General features: G+C 40.6%; 1 non-coding gene across 1 annotated transcript; it reads left to right on the top strand.

Annotated features, from left to right (window-relative positions):
• Positions 1-370: 370 nt before the first annotated feature.
• On the top strand, positions 371-442 carry TRNAG-ACC (transfer RNA glycine (anticodon ACC)). Its single transcript has one exon. It is a non-coding gene; the product is annotated as a tRNA-Gly (tRNA).
• Positions 443-21,019: the final 20,577 nt, after the last annotated feature.

The raw sequence follows: 21,019 nt of genomic DNA, 5'->3' as shown, positions 1-21,019 counted from the left end.
CATCAATGTAGAAATATAATTGGAAAAGAATAGCAAAGACGCTCTTGAATAAAAATTAGGAAGATGCCTTCAAGACTTATGAAATTAATTAGGACAATACGATTTTGCATAGGTAGAAATAAACAGACTACTGGGAGATGAAGGAGAATCTATAAATACATTCAACTCATGCATGTCTGTGCCCCTGCTGTCATCACAGAGAAATGAGGAGAAGGAAGGTCTTTGCAGTGAAATGGGACTAGAACAGCAATTATCCTGTATCTTTTGTGTATCAAAAAATACCATAACAGTCCTGAAAAGAAAATCTACTGGATTAGATAGTATATTTAAATGATAAAGGACTAATTTCATGAATATATAAATCATGACTTCCCTGGTGGCTCAGACGGTAAAGCGTCTGCCTACCATGCGGGAGACCTGGGTTCAATCCCTGGGTAGGGAAGATCTCCTGGAGAAGGAAATGTTACCCCACTCCAGTATTCTTGCCTGGAAAATCCCATGGATGGAGGAGCCTGGTAGGCTACAGTCCATGGGGTTGCAAAGAGTCGGACACGACTGAGGGACTTCGCATCACTTTCCTTCAAATCAATAGGAAGAAAGACAGAAAACCAATAGAAGAGTGGACAAACATCTTTAGCAGACACTTGATAAAAAGAAAGTCCAAACACATAATCAACAAACATGAAAAGCTGTTCAACCTCATTACTAATTAGAAAACTCTAAATTGAATCATAATATACAATTATATGTTAATCAAATTAGCAAAAATTAAGCAGTCTTATACTACCATGAATTGGTGAGAATGTGTAGTGACAGAAGCTCTCATATAATGATGATAAGAATGTAATTTCGTACAATCATTTTAGAAAATATATTTGCATTATCTAGTAAGTCCAAAGCTTTGTATAGCCAATGACTAATTGTTTCTACTTTTAGGTGCTCAAAAAGACTGCTGCCACATGCACCAGCACATATAGAAGCATAACAGATGACAACATCGACCTGGAAACAACCCAAATACCCATCACCAGTAGAATAGATAAACCGTTGTCTATTGATGCAGTGGAATATCACACAGTGCTATAAAGGAACCAATGCTAGTAAATGAAAGAATACGGACAGATCTCACAAGCACAAGTTGAGTAAAAGAAGCAGGGTTTCAAAGAACACCTATGTTATTCCATTTATATAAAATTAGAAAAAAAAGCTAAATTATATATATATATAATATTTATATTTATCTTATATATTTTATGTATAAAATTTAGTTTTTTAAATATATATATATATATATATTTAGTTCCTGGATTTAATGAATACTTTCCTGTATTTTATATAATATTGTGTATAATATTTAAGTACATATCAATATCAAAATTGATAGAGATAATGTGTAGCTATTCCAGGGGAGGAGAAAGAATATGATCAGGAAGAGTCACAGAGATGATTCTGGGCAGTAGCAAGGTATTTCTCCATCTGGGTGATGATTACATAGTATTTAGTTTATAATGACTGATTCAATTACACAACTTTTGTTTTTATCTTTTCTGTGTATGTTATATTTTTAAATGAAGCAAAATGAGAAAAGTTAAAAGATGCTTACATTTACAACTTAGGGAACTTAAATGTGATATCACAGAGAATACAGTCCTACCTTGACAGGGATAAAATACAAGTTTTCTTAAGCCCACGCTATATGAACAATATTGGAAAGAATGTGGAGTGACAGAAACCATTATGGTGGAAATTACTGGCAATCAGACATACACTGGGTTTGCTTTCTATGAAGTCTATTCAGGTGGAATTGTGGGGGATGGAATTAAATGGAGAATCTAGGAGTTTTACTCCCACTGCTTCAAGTACAATCTTAACATCTTAATACTTTGCTGTTCCAAATCTATTACTATTTGCCTAATGCTATTTTTTTTATTAAAAATATTGAGATTTGACTAGATATAAAAAAATCAGATGTGTATATTTGCTGTTTATTCACTAAGTCACGTCCGCTCTTTAGCGACCCCATGGACTGTAGCCTGCCAGGCTCCTCTGTTCATGAAGTCCTGGAGTGGGTTGCCATTTCCTTCTCCAGAGAATCTTCTCTAACCAGGGATCAAACATAGGTCTTCTGCATTGGCAGGCAGATTCTTTACTGCTGAGCCCCCAGGAAAGTTTGTCAGATGTATATATAACATTACCAATGTATAGGTATCTAAGTGTGAAGTTGGATATATATATATGCTCAATCATTCATCAAATATTAACTAGCTTGTGCTTTTGGCCCATCAATCCGATGAATGGCTAAGGTATAAACTGAACCAAATACCTTTCCTCGTGTAGAAGACCTTAGAGTCTTAAAGAAGAGTTGAGAGAAAACAAACAAAAACAAAGATACACTGGAAGTTTGAGGCTGTGCATGAAGGTGGACAGAATTCTGGATCTTGACGTGCTATGTTCAGCAGCACGATCTGTATCTGTGGGGATTAAATGACAATAACTAGGTGACTGTGCAGAGGTGTAAAATGCTGGTCTTGTCAGGTTATATGAGCAGTACAATTCCTCATGTATAGGATAACCAGAAGAGAACAGCAGAAAATTACAAAGCTAGATTTTGCTAATAACTTGAGCTCTTTTTTCCTTTATGTAAATGCAAATTATCAAAAACTTAAGAATATTCTTACCTAGTCATCAATCCCTTTATCTCTTATATGTATTTATAGATATATTTGTACACACAGCTGAGTATTAGACCAAGGTTAAATTTCTGATATCAGTGAATCCACTTTAGCTATTCTCAGTGGTTCTTATAGCCACAGAATAGCATAGTTCCATGCTTGCAGCAGATGATCAATAGATGTCTACTAAATTGTTGAATTATATTATTTTTTAAAGAGCAAGTAAGTAGGAAACTTCATATTTCTCCTTAAAAACTAACTATAACAAGTTGCTTTGTCATTTCACACTTGAGTGGATTTTTTTCCCTGTGAATTAGTGGCCTACATAAGTAAAACTTCCTAGCCCATTTTATAACATATTAATTCAAGAAGAGAAGAGATCTATATACAGTGCCCATAGGAGTTTATGGATTGCAACTCCATAGCTCCAATATTATTATAGCAAATAGAGTTATGATGGAACAGCCTTCACCACAGTCATTCATTCATATCTGTTCATTCACCTAACATTTATGGAGCATCTGTCTTAAGCCATGCTACCTTAAATGACCAGCACATTAATTAACTGGGAAGCAGTGGCAAATTTCCAGACCAGTACTATGGCAGTGCAGCAAGAACTTATTTTATTGGACACAAAGCTTAAAGAAGAGCAGTAAATCCACAAAGGCAACAGAATATTTCTATTTTCTATTTCCTAGATTTACTAGTACTAAGGCAAAGGAAAGATGTAAATAATTACTCAGGTGTTGCCCTGTGGATTATTCCCGAGGAACTAGTCATGTTTAAGTCCTTTCTTCCGTCTCAGGTGCAGAGGGACCATAGCTTTGATTTCACAAATATCCGTCAAGTCTGTCCCATGGGCTTTTATTTCTCCCATGGAACCGAAGTGTTGAGTGATTATGCCAATGAATCTAGAAGGTAACTGGCATCAAACTTTGCCCAGAGATATTGAGAATGACTAGTTCTACACAAATGCACTTCGTGACCATCAGCACTAGAGATCTCCTTGTGCTTTCCCCACAGTGCCCTTGATATCTACCCTGGGACAAGTAGACTCCAAGACCACCCCTTCTCCCTTTCTCACTTCCTCTCATCCTGCAGAAGGCACAATCTCTTTAAAATTTAAAAGGCACACTATGACCCCAGGGCATCAAAGCAGACTTCAGAAAAACAGACAAAGCTTTATGCAGAGAGAAGAAAAAGATCTTCTCTTTTCCTGAGGGGAAGGAAAGTGAGAGAAGTGGCTGTGGGGAGGATAATAAGAGCTGAGAGGTGCTGCTATGGGATCTCTTTCCAAAAGTTATTATCTCATGAACTTATTGGTGTGAGTGGATTTTGGAAAAGGTTAAGCTTTGCAGTTTGGTAAATAGAGGCACCCTTCAAGAAGAGACCAACTGTGAATATTTGAATCAGGAGAGGGAATTCCCTGGTAGTCCAATGGTTGGGACTTGGTGCTCTCATTGCTCAGGGGCCCAGATTGGATCCCTGATTGAAGAAAAAAGATTCTGTAAGCCATATTGTGTGGCCAATTAATTAATTAATCTTAAAAAAAAAAAGAAATCAGGAAATTTTGTGGAAGAGCTTTGGTCTTTCTCAGAGCATGAAATGCTCTAGTGTTTATGCCAATTATACTAAAATCATTGAGGTGAGTAAGAGAATTCCAAATATTTTTATTTTGATATCAATTCAGCAAATACAGATTAAGAAAACATTAATAAATAAAATAGACCTAGTTCCTTTCCAAATGGCGAGTCAAAGAGAAAACAAAAAGTTATATACACACATAATAATAAATTGATAGTAAAAGTAGCTCAGTCGTGTCCAACTCTTTGCGACCCCATGAACTATACAGTCCTTGGACTTCTCCAGGCCAGAATACTGGAGTGGGTAGCCATTTCCTACTCCAGGGAATCTTCCCAATCCAGGGATCGAACCCAAGTCTCCTGCATTGCAGGCGGATTCTTTACCAGCTGAGCCACAAAGGAAGCCCAAATTGATAAAATGTGAATAAAAGTATTAGTTGTAGAATATAAATAATAATATAACTGGATTAAGTTGACAATTCTTGAAGGTTTACAATGTTCCAGGATCTAAATGTATATCAAATTTAATTTTCCAAACAAACCATAGAGGCAGCTCTGTGTGTTAACCCCCATTATTGGTGATTTAGTTGCTAAGTCGTGTCCAAGTCTTTAAGAGCCCATGGACTGTAGCCTGCCAGGCTCCTCTGTCCACGTGATTTCCCAGACAAGAATACTGGAGTGGGTTGCCGTTTCCTTCTCCAGGGGATCTTCCTGACCCAGATCAAACCTGCAGTGTGTGCTGCAGTGCAGGCCGATTCTTCACTGACTGGGCCATCAGTGAACCCCATTATATGCATGAGTAAACTTTGCCTTAATGAGGTTCTGTGTGAGAGAACTCAGTTTCATGATTGTTAGTGCTTCCTGGACGTTCATTTCAAGGGTGCAGGTAAATCGCGGAGCTTTTCTTCCCTTTAGATTCAGACCCTGGTGGGATCATCTGAGCTCCTCTTGATTCTCTTCTGACTCCTGGAAAGGATCCACTTCCTGCTGTGTCTAGTCAGCTATTTCTAGAAAGTACTCACAGGTCAACTCCAGCCTGAAGATGCTCCAGGTTGTGCTTGCGTTTGTGTGTGAAGTCATACCTGACTCTGTGACCCCATGAACCGTAGCCCGCCAGGCTCCTCCATCCATAGGATTATCCCAGCAAGGATGCTGGGGTGGGTCGCCATTTCCTCCTCCAGGGGATCTTCCCAAAGCAGGGATCGCACTCTCATCTCCCATGGTTCCTGCATTGGCAGGCAGATTCTTTACCACTGAGCAACCTGGTTGGTAGCTGCACATCCCTAGTCTCAACTTCCTACTGAAGCAAAAGCTCATTAAGACTGGTTGTAAGCTCAGGCAAGCCTGTTTCCTTCCTCCTTTCCTTCCTGTTTAAAAAATCACATTATAAAGGAATTTGAATTTAAATCCCTTGAACATAGTTAAGGTATTATTTAAGTGGAAAAGTTAAGTAAAAGAAAACCTACTGAGAAAAATAATCAGAAATGCATGAAAATCATTACAGCTTCATGTATAAGCTTTATACAAAAATTCTACATCTAGCAATAGATAATGATGTCTGTATAAGTTATACTGGAACCATATAATGAAGACATTAAAAAGACAGTTGTGAAGAATTTTTAAAGTCACTGGAAAATTTATGTGATATAAAATAAATGATGAATGTGGAACACAAAACTAGGTATATAAGGAGATATTAGTTTGAGATATACAAATATATATATATATATTTATCTCAAACTATTAAAAAATAGAAAGATAACCAAATTTTTAGGATTCTTATCTCTAGAAAGCAGAAGAACATTTAATCAAAAATATTTTTGTATAATGTGCCAGTTTTAATTTTAAATCAGAAGAATTAGATCTACAATGTTAAACAAATTATATTTATAAGGGAAATTTTTAACACACAAAAAGTGGGGCCGCTCACCTTTGTGTGGTAAAGCCAACATTCTGATGCTGGATTGTAGTGAAGGAAAACACAGCATTTTCACAAGGCCAAGCAAGGAGTGTGAGCGGCTAGAGTTTATCAGACCCAAACTCCCCGTGACTTCGGGGGAAATGTTCTAAGGACAGGGGGATGGGGAGGTTTGCGGGAGCTCCATCCATTGTGGACATTCTCATGACTGGTTGGCGCTGAGGTAATCCAGAGTGAGCAGCATCGCCCTTCTGGTTCTGACTGTCTGAGATCTACGCCCTTGTGGTCAGTGTGCAGTGAACTTCTCCCACCAGATAGGGGTTTCTGTATCTGCAAAATAGCTCAGGGACATGGCTCCAAATATTAACCATCACCCCTGAAGGGAAACTAAAGGCCCTGACTTTGTTTACAGCTATACTATTGTTATTTTGTCTTGCCTGACTCTTTCACTTTGTTCCTGGGTTCCTGCTCAGTTACAAAATGATTGTCATCTAAAATAACAAAGGTATTTTTAATTTGAAATAGACTAGGTGCTCAATGCCTTACTTATTTAGCCTTTTTCCCCTCTCCAGGTGGAGAACCAAGACTCGAGGTCACGCTCTTGGTGAACCCCAAGGACAGTCCTGAGACCAGTCTTCTGCTGCTTAGGCCTGTGCTGTGGGCTCTCCTCAGATGCAGTCCCCTTTATCTTTCTGGTGAAGTCCATGGCAACTGAAGGGTTAGGCCACGGTCATCTCTGCCCCTTGTGTCTAATATAGAGTCTTTATCGTCTGAGCCACCAGGGAGGCCCCAATACAGAGTCCACCAAATATTTACTAAATAGATATAGTAGGGATGAGGTTAATTTTTCTTTTGAATTTCTTCTTAAGCAGCTAACATATTCCATTGTTTAGAGAAATACTGGGAAATATTTGCTGAATTACTTTGTGTGAAAGCTTAACATCAGATAAATACAAAAGGAAATGCCACCCAACCCGTGATATTTATGTGGGAAATTAAAATCAGCATCAAAGAGAGACATGCTGTGAGGTAAGCTTACAACTCTGTTGGGGGTTGTAGGTAGACCACAAACTTTTTATACTCAGAAAATAGCATTTTGACTATTTTTCCCCTAAGGGAATTTATGATTGAATATGAAATTCAGAGTAAATGCTAAATCTATCTATCTATCTATCTATCTATCTATCTATCTATCTAACACTACATTTTCCCCAAAGGGGGAAATGCTATAGACTGAATACCAACCCTCCGCTCTCTCCTCCCCACCCAGTCATTGAAGCCTAACCTGAATACAAAGGTATTAGGAGACAGGGTTGGCACCCCACTCCAGTACTCTTGCCTGGAAAATCCCATGGACGGAGGAGCCCGGTTGGCTACAGTCCACGGGGTCGAAAAGAGTCGGACACGACTGAGCGACTTCACTTCACTTCACTTCAGGAGACATGGTGTTTGGGAGTTGAATAGATCCCAACAGTGGAGCCCCCATGAGTAGAACTAGTGATCTTACAAAAGAGTCCTTAGGAAGCTCCCTTACCCCTCCCCCCATGTGAGGACACAGCAAAAAGGTGGGATCTGGGCTTCCCAGATGGCACAGTGGTAAAGGAATTCACCCTCCAGTGCAGAAGATGCGAGTTTGATCCCTGGATTGGGAAAATCCGCTGGAGTAGGAAATGGCAACCCACTCCAGTATTCTTGCCTGGAAGATTCCACAGACATTGGAGCCTGGTAGGGCCACAAAGAGTTGAATACGACTGAGCACACACGTACATGACTCAGAAAATGGACTCTCACAAGACACAATCTGCAGCCATCTTGATTTGAGGCTTTGCCAGCTTCCAAAACTGAGAGAAAGAATTTTTTTTTAATTGTTTACCCACCCAGTCTATGGCATTTTTGTTACAGCAGCCCCAATGGGACTAAGGCAGATGCCATGGCGTTCCTTATACTTTTATTCAGAACCAGGTAGTGGGGGAGTCAGTCAGTTCTCTAAGAGAAAGGATATTGATTCAATGAAGAAAAATAAATTAATTCTCTGGAGTCTCAAACTCCAGAGAACGTGGCTTGAGATGGACACAGCTGGGCAGAAGCAGGGGAGGTGTGTGGTGGATCAGGGACCTGATGAGCAGGGCTTAGGATTGGGTTCCAACAGGGCACACGGGGGCAATAGGAAAGAGGATCCTCCATTCAGGTTTTCCACACCCTGAGTGAGATAAAAAACATAACCAGAGAAGACATGTTACAGCAAGAACAACAGAGTTGCTTGGACTTACTGTTTGCCCATCGATCACCAATTTCTAGTCTAGTATTCAAAATTCCATAAGAGAGGTACTCCTAGCCTAAGTTAGCCACTTAAAAAAATAGGCGCAGATAGGTTAAGGAACGGGTCGAAGCCATAATTTGAAGAGCATTTGCTCTTCTGCGCCCTTGAAATGTCCAGTCTGGCAGTAAGATAAGTCAGGAGATGAAAGAGCAGCCAGGTTTGTGGAGGTGAGATCACCAGATGGCCTGTGACAGTGTGAGTGGAAACCCAAGAAAATTTATCTTATCGGCCACTGGCATAGTTGCCTGTGTTCATATGCCTCAGGCATTTTGTATATCAGAATCAGGGTGTGGTTCTTGTTAAAAGCAAAGACTCTGTATTCCTTCTAATCATTTGAGCAGTTTGAGCACATTTTAGCCATTTATTTTTATTTTTAGCCAATTCTCTGGCTGCTTCTGATAAACAGAAATGCCTGGAGATAACTCATAGGCTTCAGTTTTCACTCAGAATTGAAAAGTAATGTAAAGAAGACTGACTGTGGAATAGCTAAATTAGATTGCATCACTGCTTCTCCCGCAGACCATTAGATTAACCTCTCTGCACCTCAGCCTCCTTGTCTATACAATGAGGAAAATAATTCCTCTCTGCTTGTTTTAAGGGGAAAAGAATGTTTTGAGACTTACAAGGACAATATATGTGTTAGAGTTAAGGGAGACATAATTTATACAGTATTCCTTGTAAAAATGTATGTTATAATCATAAGGAGACATCGATCAAACCCAAATTAAGAAACATTCTACAAAACAATGGACCCATATTCATAATTTTTCTTTCAGTATCATGAAAGACAAACTGCAACCATTAAAAGGGGAAAAAAAGACATGCCAATTAAACATAATGTGCAACCCTAGCTTGGGAATTGGACCAGAAAAAAATGCTGTGAAGGAGATCAGTGGAACAGTTGGTAAAATTTTAGTGTAATATAGACAACACGAAATATACCAGAATGCTATCTCTGTTATTTCCTGATAATGACATCTGCTTTGTATGCAAGTATGTTATTCAAGATGTAGGTTCCCCAGGTCTGCCTTCAAGGAAAGAATTGGGTTCCAGACATGGATCCTGGAATTAGCAGACTACCGCCAGCCATCTACTCCTTTGGGCTCTAACTTGGCTGCTTAAGCTACTTCTGAAGGCATGAGGTCATGCCCTTCCCAGGGAATTTCAGATGCATTCCACTCGGATGAGCAGTTCTCACACCAGAGCCGTCTGCAGGCTGGCCAAAGCGAACCAGCCAGCTGGTATCACGGTTTGACTTCTGTGCAATTTTAATTCCTGCCTCTTTCATTCAGTTGAAGATCCTTAATTAACGTCTGGCACAACAAACTATGTCTCCGTGTTGGCTTCCTGAGAACTCAACTTGCAGACTCAGCGTGGAAAGCGATATGAGAAAGCAAGTGATACGGTTAAACTTGGACTCTGATCACCCTCCTGCTGGCAGCGGACAGCATCTCACACAAGGGGCAGTCTACTTGTTACCCTGCCCACCTTGTATGAACAGAAGAAATCAGTGATGAGAAAGATAATGGTGGTGGCCATTCATGCCGCAATCACATGTGTTTTACAGAAGTTCAAGTTCAGCAAGGGCTTCCCAGGTGGCACTGGTGGTAGAGAACACGCCTGCCAACACAGGAAACATGAGAGACAGGAGTTCGATCCCGGCATCAAGAATATCCCCTGAGAGACTGCATGGCCACCCACTCCAGTATTCTTGCCTGGAGAATCCCACAGACAGAGGAGCCTGGCAGCCTACAGTCCATAGGGTTGCAAAGAGTTGAACACGACTGAAGTGACTTAGCACGCTCGCACAAGTTGAGTAACAGGTAAATGAAAGCCAGATATGAAAGTAGCAGCTTCCTTGGCTGCATAAAAAGAAGTGGTGGGAGGGCAGATTCACTTTGCAACTGAGGAGGTCTGGGGTGAGCCCATGGCCATAATGTTCATAGATATTCGGTTCACGCCACCCAGAGCCTGCTGCCTGCTAGAAAATTGAGATGATCTGCCTAGGTGCACTGAAGTGCCAATCTGGAGGCAACACTCAGTGGGAGGAATTGCCACCCTGCAGGTCACAGTACCAAATCAAGGACCACTGTATGGTTCTGTGTCCCCAAGAGAAAGAATACCCGGATCCAGGGTCCAGGAGCTGAAAGCAGAACGTGTGCATTTTGTCACTACACCTAACGCCCCATTTCTGCAGGGTTATATGTCCTAGAACGCATTTTCATAGGAGTCAAAGCATGGGTCCCATTGAACCGCTAGCTGCTGCCTTGTGTCTAGAACTAGCAGGTGAGAGGAGTCATCTTCCTGGAGGAGGCAGGACTGCTGTGCTGTTACGTAATTGGAGCAAAGGAGAATACGTGTGGAACTCAAATGATCCCCAAGGGTGCTTTTCAGTACCCAGCTGTGACCATAAACTGTGACTGGGGTTAATGCTTATTGGCCCTTTTCAAGTGTTTTCCTGGACAACGAGGTGTGACTGGGCAAAGGTAGGATTAAGGTATTCCTTGTTCTCCTGGCTGAAACATCCAGCTCTAGACCTCCTGTCTCTTCCTCCAATGCATAGTGACTGCACACTAAACCACACATGCGCTGTCTACTCTGCGTCCACACTCCTGGAGAAGCTGGGTGTTAAAAATGAGAAAGGGAAAAAGAAAGAAAGAAAGGAGAAAGGGGATGGCTGCAGAGATCACAGATCTTTGGTTGATACTATCCTCAAAATTCCATGCCCAGCCTCAGACCTGGTACTCAACCTCAGCAATGAACAGTATTAGAGGAAGTAAAAGTTGCTTAAGGGCTTCCCACGTGGCTCAATGGGTAAAGAATTTACCTGCAATGCAGGAGACACAGGAGATGTGGGTTCGATTCCTGGGTCGGGAAGATCCCCTGGAGGAGGGCATGGCAACCCACTCCAATATTCTTGCCTGGAGAATCCCATGGACAGAGGAGCCTGGGGGGCTGCAAAGATGGCAAAGAGTTGGACACGACTGGAGCAATGGAGCAGGAGCACAGGAATTGTCACTAGGTATGCATTTTTGCCATTTTGGAAGCACCATAAGGGTATGGAATCTGATGTAGATGATAAATTTTCTTTATCCATCCATCACTAATTAAAAAGAATGGGAAAAACATATGGTCATGGAACTCTCAAGAAAGGCAAATTAATGAAAAGGAGTCATTAACTGTAGATATAAATAATACTGTTTTCCGTAAGTGTCTAAAAAATTCCTCATTAGGGAGAAATAACCCGAAATGATGGCTTCCTATACCATGTATGATATGTGTGTGTGAGATCAGTCATGTCCAAGTCTTTTGTAATCCCATGGACTGTAGCCTGCCAGGCTTCTCTGGCCATGGGAGTTCCCAGGCAAGAATACTGGAGTGCGTTGCCATTTCCTCCTCCAGGGGATCTTCCTGATCCAGGGATTAAACTGGCATCTCTTGCATTGCAGAAACTCTCCTGCATTGCAGGCGGATTCTTTACTGACTGAGTCACCAGGGAAGCCTTGTGTGTCTTACTATACTTGCTCAAAGGAAGTCCCAGATATATTTTCAGGACCACCTGATTTCAAAAGTAAGCAGGTAGGTAAGCTAAAAAATGCATACTTTAAATATTAAGGAATAGTAGGTACATAGAAAATTCCGCTTGGACTGCCCATTATTTTTTAAATTATTTTAAAAAAGATTTTTGTATATTTGTCTTATTTAAAAAGCACTCATTCAGTAGTAGGATAATAGCTCTCAAATTACTGAGGCCGTAAAGTTGACACCCTAGACCCAGAGGAATATGTAGAATATCATGCCTATTTGGTTCCACAAAGAGATCAGCATTAAAGGCTAGATGGACAGAACACAAATGATTTACAAAGGGCCTTATTCAAAAAATAACCTTTTACTGACATTCATAACTACAAAGCACTTCCATCTTTATCTAATGTGCTAGAGTCTTTTAAACATATCCCCTTATGGCATTTATGACCCTTTTACCTGCTGTTAAATCCACTAGTATGCAGGTCTCAGGGTGTCTGTAACATGCACAGTACAAGCAGAGAATCGTGTAAGCCCTGATCATCCCTTTTTGTTTCCTTTTCATTTCTGTAAGGCAAGCGCATGACTTAAGCTTTGATTTCAGAGGTATCTGTGTAAAAGAAACCTCTGTTTCAGAGATGACTATCGTGAGTAAATACGTTGCCCACCAAGGCTCTTTTGTTTTAAAGATCTTTGTTGGTTTCAATCTTGGTTGATCACTGGGCCGTTTGTTTTCCCTCTTCTCTTTAATTTCCATCCTTTAAAAAATAATTCACCAATAAAGAGAGAGTCCTCAGAACCCTTAGTTCCTACTCTCAACCCCAAGAAAAACAGGACCCCATGTCCTCTCTCTGTCTCTCTTTTACCTGCAACTTCCCTTTGTGGCCTCATATGTACTGCATAATTTCTAGATCTTCTAAGTATTAAACCTTAATTTTTTTTTCAGTTTCCTCATGGTTATTGCTGGATGACATCTTAGAATCATAATAAGAACCACAGTGTTCAGCCATAGCATTGATTATTGATAGGGTGAAACCGGCACAGAACACAGCCCAGGACACAATATGATGCATTGAAAAATGCACAGAAATCCAGGTTGGAAAGAAGTTCTATCACTTACTGGTTCCGCTGCTGCTGCTGCTGCTAAGTCGCTTCAGTCGTGTCCAACTCTGTGTGACCCCATAGATGGCAGCCCACCAGGCTCCCCCGTCCCGGGGATTCTCCAGGCAAGAATTCTGGAGTGGGTTGCCATTTCCTTCTCCAATGCATGAAAGTGAAAAGGGAAAGTGAAGTCGCTCAGTCGTGTCTGACTCTTAGCGACCCCATGGACTGCAGCCTACCAGGCTCCTCCGTCCATGGGATTTTCCAGGCAACAGTACTGCAGTGGGGTGCCATTGCCTTCTCTGCAGTGTTAAGTAAATAATTAAATCATTTTCATCTCAATTTTCTTCTTGGTTAAATGAGGAGAATAATATATCCTTCAGGCTTCCCTGGTGGCCTGGTAAAGAACCTGCCTGCAATGTGGAGACCTGGGTTCAATCCCTGGGTTGGGAAGATCCCCTGGAGAAGGGAACAGCTATCCACTCCAGTATTCTGGCCTGAAGGAATTCATGGACTGTATAGTCCATGGGGTCGCAAAGAGTCGGATATGACTGAGCCACTTTCACTTTCAATATACCCTTCAATAGATCGTTGGAAAAAATAAATTAGAAAGCACATGTAAAATGCATGAGACACAACAGATGCTCACTAAACCTCAGGTTTCTTCCTTTTCCTTCTAGGAATTTCAGAGAATCTTGAGTTGAACAGTTTGCTTATATAGTCTTTGTGAGCGTTTTCCCATAAGGCCCTAGTTATTTATCTCGAAATGAAGAGAAACATCTTTACTGGAGCTCCCGATCTCTGGCTGTTCCCCACGATGACGACACGGGCTGGGTAAGATGCGGTGACAATGACAACAGAGCTAAACACGTGCTTCAGCGACCTCAGTGAACGTGTGTGAGGCCCTGACATTGCGATGAATATTCTCCTAAAATTATTCCCTTTACTTTCTTTTTTTTCCCCTAAGTTTATTTGTTAATTGAAGGATAATTGCTTTACAGAATTTTGTTGTTTTCTGTCAAACTTCAACATGAGGTTTTACTTTCTCACAACAAATCTGTGAGTGATTAGGTTGAAGTTTTTTACCTCCTGGGTGTGGATCTGAGGATGGTGAGAAACCTTGAGACTGATTTTCTAAAGGACACAGATCAAAGGCAAAGCTATGTCTTATCCATCCTGCCCATTCCCAATGTCATCAAGAACTTGATAAAATGTTTCAGTTAAAAAAAAAAAATGTTTCAGTTATTCCCCATGCATGATCACTGACCCCCGTAAAAACCAAGGTAGGTGAGAACTGTGTCCTGCTTCATTTTATAGTTGAGAAAATTGACTATTTAATATATTAATACATAGAGAGATTTGAGTTCAGGTTTAGAGGATTCCAAAAGCCTCCTTGCCTTTTTATAAGATGCTGACACAGTATAGCTTCTCTGTAGAAACTATAATTATTCATAAACTTTTTTTTTTAATATCTTACACTTTAAATTGGGGAATTGCTTTCAAATATTTTGGCTAATATATAACAGGATGATGAACATGTTTTATTATAATATGAGATGACTGTCCTTTTATTAGTAGTTATCATTTACACCGTCTAATTCAATAAGCACATCTAACATTTGTTCCTTACAGTTTCACATAATATTTTATATCATAATTATAACTTAATCATAACTCAGCTTTATTAAAAACTGTCATGGCTGAGCTGTTGATGTGGTTAGTCTTTCCTGTAGTTATTTGCATCTTTCTCTCCATTTGAAAACAAGTTGGAGTCTCCTTTCTAGGGAGAATTCATGGCCTTTTACCTCGTGGGCAAACACATCTTTGAATACCTAAGGGAACCAGTACAGTGTTTCCTATTTAATTTGTGAAGTGCAAGCCTGTGTCCAAAAGACTGCAGGAGGTAGAAAGTATCCTGGTCTCTGTACATGACTTTTTGAGATGGAAAGCCAGTACATCTTATACACGAATAAGGTAGATAGCGCTGGATGTTGTACCCGTTCACAAAGGATTCCCGATTACCTTCATGCTAGCGTAAGTCTTTCTATCTTTTGAAATCCCATCTGTACCTTTCTTGTGACGCCCTTCCTTTCTTACTTACTTTATGGTTATGGGTTTCCCTGGTGGCTCAGTTGGTAAAGAATCCACCTGCCAATGCGGGAAACCTGCATTCAATCCCTGGGTTGGGAAGATTCCCCTGGAGAAGAGAATGGTTACCCACTGCAGCATTCTTGATGAAGAATTCCATGGACAGAGGAGCCTGGCAGCCTACAGTCCATAGGGTTGCAAAGAGTCAGGCACGGCTGACTAACACTTGTGGTTCTGTGTGTTTAATAAAGAACATATCATCAGTGAAGAAGGCTAACTTGAACAGTTTCAGCCCTTCCAAGTGTTGCAGGCATGATCTTGGGCAAAAGAGGTTATCACCAAGTTTTAGACTCATAGATTCATACAGAAATTAGAGTTGCTGTGTGAACTAAAGGGATAAATATGTTTGTATTTATTTCTGGAAACTAATAGATAATTCTCATATTCTCCCGCTAATCTACAAATTAATTGATAACTGAAACTGTAACATATTCGTTATTATCTTTACACCTCCCACATAACCACAAAGGGAGAGGGAAGTTGTTTATAATTATGAAGAGCAGGCTAATAGAGTTCACTTAGTTATTCTGCTTGAATGAAACTAATTCATCCAAACATCAGATCTCCAATTCCTCCTTTAACAAGCTGTAACCATTCTTCGAGATCCATGAAAAGCTATGTATATCCCTATACTCTCCTTTCATCTAACCGGAGGTTCTCTAGGTGAAAATAATCCACGTCCTATACCTGTCTGTTGCAATTTATTCTTCTCTGCCTTTAATTATATACTTGTATTTACAATTTAGCTTTCTGTTTGAGATTTTATATATATTACTAAAGGAGATCAGCCCTGGGTGTTCTTTGGAAGGAGTGATGCTGAAGCTGAAACTCCAGTACTTTGGCCACCTCATGCGAAGAGTTGACTCATTGGAAAAGACTCTGATGCTGGGAGGGATTGGGGGCAGGAGGAGAAGGGGACGACAGAGGATGAGATGGCTGGATGGCATCACTGACTCGATGGACGTGAGTCTGGGTGAACTCCGGGAGTTGGTGATGGACAGGGAGGCCTGGCGTGCTTCGATTCATGGGGTCGCAAAGAGTTGGACACGACTGAGCGACTGAACTGACCGAACTGACTATTTATCTAATACTGGGCACCTCAGTGGTCAAGGTGGCCCCATGGGTTAACTCCTTTACTTCCAGGTTGTACATTAGTAAATGTCAATGTTCCTGTAGATGTTCTATCTGTACCATCAAAGAAGACCAGGGGCAAAAAACAAGATACTGATTTAGGGTCTATGAATGTGAACCAAACCACTTGAATCTGTAAGTTTATAGTTTCATCAGTTTGGGAAAATTGCAGCCATTATCTCTTCAAATATGACCCCCATCCTCTCCTCCCAAAGGGTCAATAAATTAGGTCATGTATGTGACCCACATGATTCTATCTCTGAGATAAGTTAGTTCAGTTTTTTTTCCTTCTTTGTGTTTTCAATTTAGTATGTTCTGCTGATCTATCTTCAAGTTCGGTAAGTCTGACTTCTACTGTGGCTGGTCTACTGACAAACCCATCCAGTAAATTTATAACTTCAGATATTCCCTAATTTTCAGTTTGGAATATCTATTTGATTTTTAAAGTTGTTTCAGTTTTCTGTTGATATTTTCACCTTTTCATCCATTTTGCTTTCTTTCCTTCTACTTTCTTTTACATCATCCAGTTATTTTAAATAGACCTTATATGATCATTCTAACATCTTATATTATCTTTGGGTTTATTTCTATTGTTTATTTTTTCTTTTTATCTTCACTATCATTCAACTAGTCTTTCCTCCTCATATGTCTAATACATTTTTAAAATGTGTTTATTATATGACAAACAAGTGCATACAAGTATCACAAAGGACCCAGATGATATCTTCCTCATCTAGGGTTTTAACTGTGGGTCTTTAGCTTGCTGCCCACAGTTTTAAAATCTTGCAAATATCTTGAGAGAGTGATTCATTTTGTTTATTGCAGACTCCCTTCCTCTTCTAAACACTCTGCCTTTCTGGCTCAGTTCCTCAGCTTCCTGCGTCACTATAGAACTCATTCCCAGGGTCCTATGGGGAAACTCATATTTGCATTAAAGACTCCTCTAGTGCCCATTCTGTTTCAGGAATCCTGCACAGCTGCCAACAGCCTCTTTCCCTCAATGAACTCACCCCAAGTGGACCAAGCCAGATTCTCGGTCTGAGCTCAATATAGACAAATGGCCCCATGGGGAAGACGGCTAAAGAAAACCAGCTTACCAAGAAAGAGCACTTCTCTCCCTTGGATTTCTTTTTAGCTTTTTATTTTGAAATAATTTTAGGCTTACAAAGGAGTTGTAGAAATAGTATAGCTAATTTGTACATACTCCTTATTGTGTATCAAACCATAGAATATTTATCAAAATTAAAATAACCATAACACAATCTACTACCTAAAGTGCAGAACTTTTTTTTTTTTTTTTTTTATCAGTTTTCAATAAAGTCCTTTTCCTGATCCGGGACCCACAGTGCGTTTAGTTATGATGACTTCTTAGCTCTTCCAGTCTGTGACAGTTCCTTAGTCTCTCCTTGACCTTGATGACTTTACAATGATGAGGGGCATTTGCTCAAGTGTTATGTAGATGCCTTTTCAGACTGTTCATACTGTTCATGGGGTTCTCATGGCAAGAATACTGAAGTGGTTTGCCATTCCCTTCTCCAGTGGACCACATTCTGTCAGATGAATGAAGGGATGGAGCCAAAGCAAAAACAATACCCAGTTGTGGATGTGACTGGTGATAGAAGCAAGGTCTGATGCTGTAAAGAGCAATATTGCATAGGAACCTGGAATGTCAGGTCCATGAATCAAGGCAAATTGGAAGTGCTCAAACAAGAGATGGCAAGAGTGAATGTCGACATTCTAGGAATCAGCAAACTAAAATGGACTGGAATGGGCGAATTTAACTCAGATGACCATTATATCTACTACTGCGGGCAGGAATCCCTCAGAAGAAATGGAGTAGCCATCATGGTCAACAGAAGAGTCCAAAATGCAGTACTTGGATGCAATCTCAAAAACGACAGAATGATCTCTGTTCGTTTCCAAGACAAACCATTCAATATCACAGTAATCCAAGTCTATGCCCCAACCAGTAACACTGAAGAAGCTGAACTTGAACGGTTCTATGAAGATCTACAAGACCTTTTAGAACTAACACCCAAAACAGATGTCCTTTTCATTATAGGGGACTGGAATGCAAAAGTAGGAAGTCAAGAAACACCTGGAGTAACAGGCAAATTTGGCCTTGGAATACAGAATGAAGCAGGGCAAAAACTAACAGAGTTTTGCCAAGAAAAAGCACTGGTCATAACAAACACCCTCTTCCAACAACACAAGAGAAGACTCTATACATGGACCTCACCAGATGGTCAACACCGAAATCAGATTGATTATATTCTTTGCAGCCAAAGATGGAGAAGCTCTATACAGTCAGCAAAAACAAGACCAGGAGCTGACTGTGGCTCAGATCATGAACTCCTTATTGGCAAATTCAGACTGAAAAAAAGTAGGGAAACCCACTAGACCATTCAGTTATGACCTAAATCAAATCCCTTATGATTATACAGTGGAAGTGAGAAATAGATTTAAGGGCCTAGATCTGATAGATAGAGTGCCTGATGAACTATACAATGAGGTTCGTGACATTGAACAGGAGACAGGGATCAAGACATTCCCCATGGAAAAGAAATGCAAAAAAGCAAAATGGCTGTCTGGGGAGGCCTTACAAATAGCTGTGAAAAGAAGAGAAGCAAAAAGCAAAGGAGAAAAGGAAAGATATAAACATCTGAATGCAGAGTTCCAAAGAATAGCAAGAAGAGATAAGAAAGCCTTCTTCAGTGACCAATGCAAAGAAATAGAGGAAAGCAACAGAATGGGAAAGACTAGAGATCTCTTCAAGAAAATTAGAGATACCAAGGGAACATTTCATGCAAAGATGGGCTCGATAAAGGACAGAAATGGTATGGACCTAACAGAAGCAGAAGATATTAAGAAGAGATGGCAAGAATACACAGAAGAACTGTACAAAAAAGATCTTCACGACCCAGGTAATCAACATGATGTGATCATGGACCTAGAGCAGACATCCTGGAATGTGAAGTCAAGTGGGCCTTAGAAAGCATCACTACAAACAAAGCTAGTGGAGGTGATGGAATTCCAGTTGAGCTATTTCAAATCCCAAAAGATGATGCTGTGAAAGTGCTGCACTCAGTATGCCAGCAAATTTGGAAAACTCAGCAGTGGCCACAGGACTGGAAAAGGTCAGTTTTCATTTCAATCCCAAAGAAAGGCAATGCCAAAGAATGCTCAAACTACCGCACAATTGCGCTCATCTCACACGCTAGTAAAGTACGCTAGTAAAGTAATGCCCAAAATTCTCCAAGCCAGGTTTCAGCAATATGTGAACCGTGAACTTCCTGATGTTCAAGCTGGTTTTAGAAAAGGCAGAGGAACCAGAGATCAAATTGCCAACATCCGCTGGATCATGGAAAAAGCAAGAGAGTTCCAGAAAAACATCTATTTCTGCTTTATTGACTATGCCAAAGCCTTTGACTGTGTGGATCACAATAAACTGTGGAAAATTCTGAAAGAGGTGGGAATACCAGACCACCTGACCTGCCTTTGAGAAACCTGTATGCAGGTCAGGAAGCAACACTTAGAACTGGACATGGAACAACAGACTGGTTCCAAATAGGAAAAGGAGTATGTCAAGGCTGTATATTGTCACCCTGCTTATTTAACTTCTATGCAGAGTACATCATGAGAAACGCTGGACTGGAAGAAACACAAGCTGGAATCAAGATTGCCGGGAGAAATATCAATAACCTCAGATATGCAGAAGACACCACCCTTATGGCAGAAAGTGAAGAGGAACTCAAAAGCCTCTTGATGAAAGTGAAAATGGAGAGTGAAAAAGTTGGCTTAAAGCTCAACATTCAGAAAATGAAGATCATGGCATCCGGTCCCATTACTTCATGGGAAATAGATGGGGAAACAGTGGAAATAATGTCAGACTTTATTTTTCTGGGCTCCAAAATCACTGCAGATGGTGACTGCAGCTATGAAATTAAAAGACGCTTACTCCTTGGAAGGAAAGTTATGACGAACCTAGATAGCATATTGAAAAGCAGAGACATTACTTTGCCAACAAAGGTCCGTCTAGTCAAGGCTATGGTTTTTCCTGTGGTCATGTATGGATGTGAGAGTTGGACTGTGAAGAAGGCTGAGCACCGGAGATTTGATGCTCTTGAACTGTGGTGTTGGAGAAGACTCTTGAGAGTCCCTTGGACTGCAAGGAGATCCAACCAGTCCATTCTGAAGGAGATCAGCCCTGGGATTTCTTTGGAAGGAATGATACTAAAGCTGAAACTCCAGTACTTTGGCCACCTCATGCGAAGAGTTGACTCATTGGAAAAGACTCTGATGCTGGGAGGGATTGGGAGCAGAAGGAGAAGGGGACGACAGAGGATGAGATGGCTGGATGGCATCACTGACTCGATGGACGTGAGTCTGGGTGAACTCCTGGAGTTGGTGATGGACAGGGAGGCCTAGCGTTTTGCGATTCATGGGGTCGCAAAGAGTCGGACACGACTGAGCCACTGAACTGAACTGAACTATGTAGAATGCCCCTAATTTTATTTTCTGTGGGTTTTTCATGGTTTCTCTGGGATTATAGGTTTGAGGGAAGAATATACCAGAAAGATGGGTGCTCTTCTCATCACTTCAAGACATGTACTTTTAATTG

The sequence above is a fragment of the Bos indicus genome, chromosome 14 (genome assembly GCF_029378745.1).
Source record: "Bos indicus isolate NIAB-ARS_2022 breed Sahiwal x Tharparkar chromosome 14, NIAB-ARS_B.indTharparkar_mat_pri_1.0, whole genome shotgun sequence".
Classification (NCBI taxonomy): domain Eukaryota; kingdom Metazoa; phylum Chordata; class Mammalia; order Artiodactyla; family Bovidae; genus Bos; species Bos indicus.
The sequence above is the reverse complement of the archived record's forward strand: the minus strand, read 5'-3'. Positions and strand labels throughout refer to the sequence as shown.